The sequence below is a fragment of the Lampetra fluviatilis genome, chromosome 4, assembly GCF_964198595.1.
Source record: "Lampetra fluviatilis chromosome 4, kcLamFluv1.1, whole genome shotgun sequence".
NCBI lineage: Eukaryota > Metazoa > Chordata > Hyperoartia > Petromyzontiformes > Petromyzontidae > Lampetra > Lampetra fluviatilis.
The window spans coordinates 16,917,250-16,924,749 of record NC_136278.1 but is presented as its reverse complement, the minus strand read 5'-3'; positions in this window follow the sequence as shown (position 1 = coordinate 16,924,749).

Sequence of the window (7,500 nt, the reverse complement as noted above, 5' to 3'; positions counted from 1 at the left end):
TGCAGACCTCGGCTTGTAGCAGCACGTCGCTACCTCGCGATTCTCGTCATGCTGGATGACGAAGGCTTCTTGACGATCTGTGGTGGAGTCGAAGCCCTGGCGATGTGTGGTGGAGGGCCAGGCCCCTGACGAAGTGAGTTGAATGGATTTTTCCCCGGCTTATATTGAGAAAAATCCCCTCCGTTTCCCGAGTTGTTCAAAGTCTGTCATAAAACCTTCCTATGTGTGACCATCTGCATCCGTGTGTGTGTCCGTCCGTGTGTTTCGCTTTGAAGACACAGTTGTTGTCGTTCTGGAAGGGGGGGGGCTCGTGACGGCGCCAACGAAGTTATACATTAGCCAGACCGATGATTCGCGTCGAGTTATATATATATAAAAGAGATATTCGAATCCATGTTTTTGTTACTGAATAATATTTGTCGCGACAACCTACGCGTTAAGCGAGCTTAATTATTTCCGCCCTCGCTCGGGGATCATATCTTTTGTCTCACACAGCTTAAGTTGTTTTGGTTTGGAAGTTGAAATGCGACTTATTCCATTATGCCCCAGTTATGCCGAAACCGTGTTCCCGATGTTTCATCGTGACCCGATCTCTCATGGAGATGTTATTCCTTGCGTGTGCAATTTTTGCTGTCCGTGTTGTGGGAAGACAAAGACGGTTGTTTCCACGGTGGAAGCGCCCGGCGCATGCGCTTATTTATTTATTTCTGAGAGCGTGTTAATTTCCTTTGAGCCATTGCCCGGGAGTTTTATTGGTGTCATTTCCCGGCTTTGTGCCTGCGTGTGGAGATCCTCTCGGAAAGACAAAGACGGTCGTGTTGCTGCTGTTGTTTTCAGGGGGTTGTTGTGTTTGGTTAATTTTGAGAGCCTTATTCACCGTTAGCTCCTAGGATATTCACTTTAATTCCGTACTTATTATTTGACTTCTTGTGATTATTTAATCTGCTATCCCGGCTAAGAATTTTGTTTTGGAGCGAAATATATGCCATAATTGTTCTTCGATGCTTCGGCCCGGCCGTGTAGAAATTCTATAAAGGTAAATAATGTCAGTATTTAATTAACAATGATGGGTCGCGATTCTGGTGCAGACTGTAGTCTGATTTTCAATTGTAGTGAGGATGGATACTGTTTGCTTACTTCATGGCTAAGTTGTACTAGTTTGTCTAACATGGTTCAAAACCCGTTTGTGTTTTTTTGTTAATGTTGTTCCTTTGTTAAGAATATAATTATATATTTCGTGGCCTGGTTTTGTACTTATAAAAGGGTTTTTTTCCCTTTACGAACGGATGTTTCTTCCAGAACCCCCCCGGCTACCATTCCCCCCTCCCTTGTTCCTCTTGTGTGAAATTCGGGGAGTTTTTTTTATGATCTTGATTACCCTTCTTTCATGCCCTCTTTCCTTTGAAATGAGGTGTGCGCACATCTGTGTTAGTGTGTGGGGGCCTCTGTGGGAGTGTGAGGGCGTGTCCGTTCTCACGTTGCCCCGTGTATATTAAAAAACGATATTATCTATGTTGGCAGAATAATTCTTAAAAAAAAAATAATTTTTAAAATTAAAAAGGGGGGCATATATCCAACAGTCCGCCCTTTTGAAAATTATCAGGGGTCGATTTGGCCACTGGCGAATTTTCAAACAAAGTAATGCCCCCTTTTTATGTCATGCATCCCATCAGCCGCCCTTACTCTCGGCGGTTATTTCTTACAACGCGCGTGCACGTATTACAATCTTAATCTGGTTACATCTGAATTAGCAAAGGAAATAACAACCGTTAACATCGATATTGCGTTACATTGGTTCTCGTACATCATAATTCCGACGAATATTCATTTTTGTTTTTGCTTACCATGGTTACATTTGAATTAAGCAAGGAAATTAACAACACGTTAAAACATCGATATCATCAGTTACATGGTTCTCATACATCATAATTCCGACGAATTTCATCTTTGTTTTTGTTAAATCCTGGGAAACGCTAGGTAGCGGTTTCGAACGCATTTATGCGTCACCTTCCTCATGTTGCCTGGTTTACCACTTATCACTTTGATAATTCGATCACGGTTTTCGGGTTCGTTTTTGTAATTTTCTCTCTCACTCTCTCGCGTCGTGGGAGTGTGTGGTGAAAAATTGTGCTGTACATAATCAGAATTCGCGCACACAACCCACTTTGACACTTGGTTCGTGGCATTCGCTCTCTCTGCGATTACATGCACATTTGCCGAGTTTGTGTGTCGATTTAATTCTGTCCCTCGTAATGTTGCCCTCTTTGTTTTTACGAGTGTGTTAGATTTTAACACCATTCCCGATATGTCATGAACATTTGTCTCCATTTTAGCACTCCGATCCACGTACATTTTGGTTTCCCTTGGATATTTTTCATTCAAAGGCTCACGCCTGCGCTCCTCAGGGCGTGTCTCTGTGTGCTCTCTTTGTCTCTGCTGTCTGTTATCTACTGTCCGATCACGCCTCAATGCAACCCCGCACCCGATCCGCGCGCCTTTCACAAGAGCACCGCCCGTGTTTTTGCCCGCCCTGTCACCTGCAGCCTGCTTGTATTTCCCATTGAGCTCGGGGTTTAACAAAACCTCGGCGGGTGGTTCATCATGTATTTGTACCGCATTCTGTGTTATTCCTCTATTCCCTCCTGGTATAGCCGGTGGAGGAATTGGTCGGAATTGGATCGATTGTGTTTGACCTCCCCTCTTGCGATTCTCCTGAATGTTCGCATCCATACTTCCGCGGTCTGTGTAACACCTTCCCGCTAGGTGGTTATCTCGCCATCTCTGTGCATAATTTGAGCCTTGCGTGTGTCGTGGGATGGGGTGTTGATATGGTTCTGTTCTGAACCTCTCCCTCCTACGATTCTCGTACATTTTTGGCCCAGTGTTTTTCCCATTTGGGTGCCAAATTTTTTTTGGATTGTTACTTCGCCATCTCTGTGGGTAATTTTGACCTTGTGTGTGTCGTGGCATGGGGTGTTGGTATGGTTCTGTTCTGAACCTCCCCCTCCTGCGATTCCTCTGAATGTTCGGCTTTGTGCCGCTCTCATTCTCGTGCCAACCTCTCTCTGGGTTATTTTGCCACAGGTGCGTGTGTGTTTGCTCTTCTAGGCATTGTGGGACTGTTCGGTGATTTTTATTCCTCTCTGAGAGGCTGGGTTCCTTATCCCTCTCCCTGTGTTCTGGATCCGAATTCTGATTCTTAGCTCTGTACAACCATGCCATGTACGCCTTGCTCTCTATGCGGCGTAAGGATGCGGTTTCTGGATTCAAAACCATTCTCACCCTTTCTGTAATCTCTGGGCTCAAGGATTCAAAAAACATAATTTTGAACATTTTATCTCCTTCGTGGTATTGATTCACATCGCCTGCGTAATACGCTCTTTTAAATTGTACGAGGTAGTCACGTGGATCTTGGTCCATGCCCTGGGTCATCGATTTTACAGCATAAAACCCTTCAGTGAGTGTCGAATATTCTCCAAACTTCCGAATCACTGCCAGGCTCAGTTGTTTAAAATCATTTCTAACCTTGTGTGGTAGTGACTTTACCCATGGAATAGAATCTTTATGTAAGCTTCGTTTCAACAAACTCGCTTTTTCATCCCGTCTCATCAGCCCTCTAATCATTGCCTCCTCTTCTATTGTTGCGATATGTGTGTGGATATCCATAGTCTTATTGTGGGGGTCAAAATCGGGAATTCTGATTAGAGCCTTGTCCATCAATTTAAGGGTTTTACTGGTGAATAGGTATTCCGAAAGTTGATTGCCGACAGCGTCATCATCAAACAAGTTATCATCAGGCAATCTGTCACTTTTATCTGTTCTGTGTGGGGCGTGATTAAGCGGTGTGCATTTCCTGTGTGCGCGCCCAGTGCCGTGTCGCTCGTGTTGCCATTTCCCTTCAGTTTTTGCCTCTGCCCTTAGTGGAGCACGTCCTGTCGACTTTACTTTAACATTTTGCTTCCCTCTATCTGTGAAGTTGTCAATCTCACATGTTTTTGTTTGCATATGTATCTCTCCATCCCTTCTCTCGAATTGTGAAGGTTTCTGTTTGTCAAGGATTTTTTGTTCGATATCCATAATTTTTTTGCGATTAGTCCCTGGACTCTGTCCACGTACCCAAGAGTGTGATTTAATGTTACTTCCATATTTATTCTGTGGATCCACGTCTGTGAGTTTCGCTGGTGTCGCGAGCCCTGATTTCTCCTCCCTTACGATGGTGTGAGGACATTTTTCCTCGTTTATTAGAGACGATTTCTCTCCTGTTTCCATTCCGAATTTTCCTTCATTCCACCATCCCTGTCTGTATGCCTGTGTGAAAAGGCATGAGTCCTGTCCTGCCTTCTCTGCAGCTTTTGCATCGTGTTCGCCTTCCTTACATTTTATCCAGTCAATTAGTTTCCCCCGAGGTGTGTTCGTGTTATCGATACAGCTCCCTTCCCATATGTCTCTCTGACTGTACTGCTTTGTAACAGATTGGTCGGTACGTTTTAATACGAGTTCCCCGTACCCCGTAACCCATTCAAAAATTATTCCTAATCCTAGCATCTTAGGTATGGCAAGAGTTACTTTGACAATTCCTTTTAGAGTGCATATAAAACAATTATCTCACAGAGTGTAGTCAGTTTGACTCGAGCTATTGTTATTTTCCGATTCAGAGTGCGTACCTCTAACACCATTTATCACAGGGTGCAATCGGTTTGATACGATATTATCTTAATTCCACTGTCTCTGTTTCAACCTGCTATTCTGGGTTTTAACCTTAGAGGGCGTTTTTTTTGTTTTACGCCCGTTTACAATCACAATGCAATGTTTGGTCACGATATTCTGGTTAACACGAAGTGATTCATTCCATCATCCATGCAAAACACTGTCTGTGAGAAATCCCGGACGAGCCCCCATTATGTTGTATGTGTCGGAGTTATGAAATTTTGATGAAAATAATAAAAATTAATAATTTTCCAAAAAATGCGCAAATCGCATTAATTATGTTAATGTGTGTATTAACATGCATAAATTATGATAATGCATGTGATTATATGCATATATTATGATAGTGTGAGTAATCGTATGCATCAATTATGATAATCGCGGAGATAATCGTAGTAATGTCTGCGGATGCTTGCGATGATGTTAATGTGAGCGGTTGTGGTAATTAGGCTCAGCTTCGTTTATCCAGAGTTATGTCAATCAGGATAACACGATGATCAATGATTAAACGTTTACCGATTATCCTAGCGTGTGTTATGATATTTAGGTCTCCATTTTCATATCTCATCACAGGATACAGTTATCAAAAATAAGATGGTTTTGCATGGACTTGGAAAGAAGCACTCGAACAGTTGGTGTCAAGCAATTTTATTCTAACAAGCATGTGACATTCTATCATGCAGGTCGAACATGCGTCAATAATTCATGAATAACCAAACCCCTATACATTTGCGATATCATGCATTCGATTAATATGAATAACTCAAATTCTTATGCAATTGCGAGATTAAGCATTGACTAAAATGAATGAATAAACACTTATGCATTTACTAAATTGAATAACTCAAAACTCTTATGCATTTTCGATATTGTGCATTCGACTAATATTGATAACTAAAATTCTTATGCAATTACGAGATTAAGCATTGACTAAAATGAATGAATGAACACTTATGCATTTACTAAATTGAATAACTCAAACTCTTATGCATTTTCGATATTGTGCATTTAACGAACTGAATGACCAAAAATTATTATGCAATCGTAACCTCTACCTCTCCACCAGGCATCTCATTAGTTCGTTTTTGTATCGATCACCATCGGCGACTGGCCGAGTTTGAAAACAAGCATGACACATTTCGTTTTGCGTTAATAAAAGCACTTATTGTATCCCCGAGGCGAAAGTATATGTCAATAGATTCATCGGTAAGTATAATATTCTTTTAACGGAATGTTGGAGTCAATGGTGGGTGAGGGCGTGTTGCGGGAGAGCTAATCTGGCTCTGTTTTAATTAATTCTTCGGCGAGGCTCTATGACAAAGGAAACTGGTTTGACAAGATTTTCTCTGTGTTTCCTCGAGTCTGTATGTGGGGAGTGATACAACCTCTCTGCCGTCTGTGCGAGTTGCAGCTGACACTTTCTCCGCGATGAGGTGAGCGGCGGCGCTTGGCGGCGCTTGGCGGCCCTCGGTAGCTGACGGCGCGGTGGCGCGCTCTCGGTAGCTGACGGCGCGGTGGCGCGCTCTCGTAGCTGACGGCGCGGTGGCGCGCTCTCGGTAGCTGACGGCGCGGTGGCGCGCTCTCGTAGCTGACGGCGCGGTGGCGCGCTCTCGTAGCTGACGGCGCGCTCTCGTAGCTGACGGCGCGGTGGCGCGCTCTCGTAGCTGACGGCGCGGTGGCGCGCTCTCGTAGCTGACGGCGCGGTGGCGCGCTCTCGTAGCTGACGGCGCGGTGGCGCGCTCTCGTAGCTGACGGCGCGGTGGCGCGCTCTCGTAGCTGACGGCGCGGTGGCGCGCTCTCGTAGCTGACGGCGCGGTGGCGCGCTCTTTCTCTCCACTGCTGGATGACGAGTCGGTTCTCGTTGGTTGTCGCTCTGGCGATGAACGATGCTTTCGCTCGTTGCTGATATTGACGTTGGGTTGAAGTTGTTGGCTCGAGAGTGATAGCTGGAATCTCCGTCCGTTTCACTCGCAGCTCGGCGGCTCAGTGTAGTAATTCTTCTTAGGTGGTGCAGACCTCGGCTTGTAGCAGCACGTCGCTACCTCGCGATTCTCGTCATGCTGGATGACGAAGGCTTCTTGACGATCTGTGGTGGAGTCGAAGCCCTGGCGATGTGTGGTGGAGGGCCAGGCCCCTGACGAAGTGAGTTGAATGGATTTTTCCCCGGCTTATATTGAGAAAAATCCCCTCCGTTTCCCGAGTTGTTCAAAGTCTGTCATAAAACCTTCCTATGTGTGACCATCTGCATCCGTGTGTGTGTCCGTCCGTGTGTTTCGCTTTGAAGACACAGTTGTTGTCGTTCTGGAAGGGGGGGGGCTCGTGACGGCGCCAACGAAGTTATACATTAGCCAGACCGATGATTCGCGTCGAGTTATATATATATAAAAGAGATATTCGAATCCATGTTTTTGTTACTGAATAATATTTGTCGCGACAACCTACGCGTTAAGCGAGCTTAATTATTTCCGCCCTCGCTCGGGGATCATATCTTTTGTCTCACACAGCTTAAGTTGTTTTGGTTTGGAAGTTGAAATGCGACTTATTCCATTATGCCCCAGTTATGCCGAAACCGTGTTCCCGATGTTTCATCGTGACCCGATCTCTCATGGAGATGTTATTCCTTGCGTGTGCAATTTTTGCTGTCCGTGTTGTGGGAAGACAAAGACGGTTGTTTCCACGGTGGAAGCGCCCGGCGCATGCGCTTATTTATTTATTTCTGAGAGCGTGTTAATTTCCTTTGAGCCATTGCCCGGGAGTTTTATTGGTGTCATTTCCCGGCTTTGTGCCTGCGTG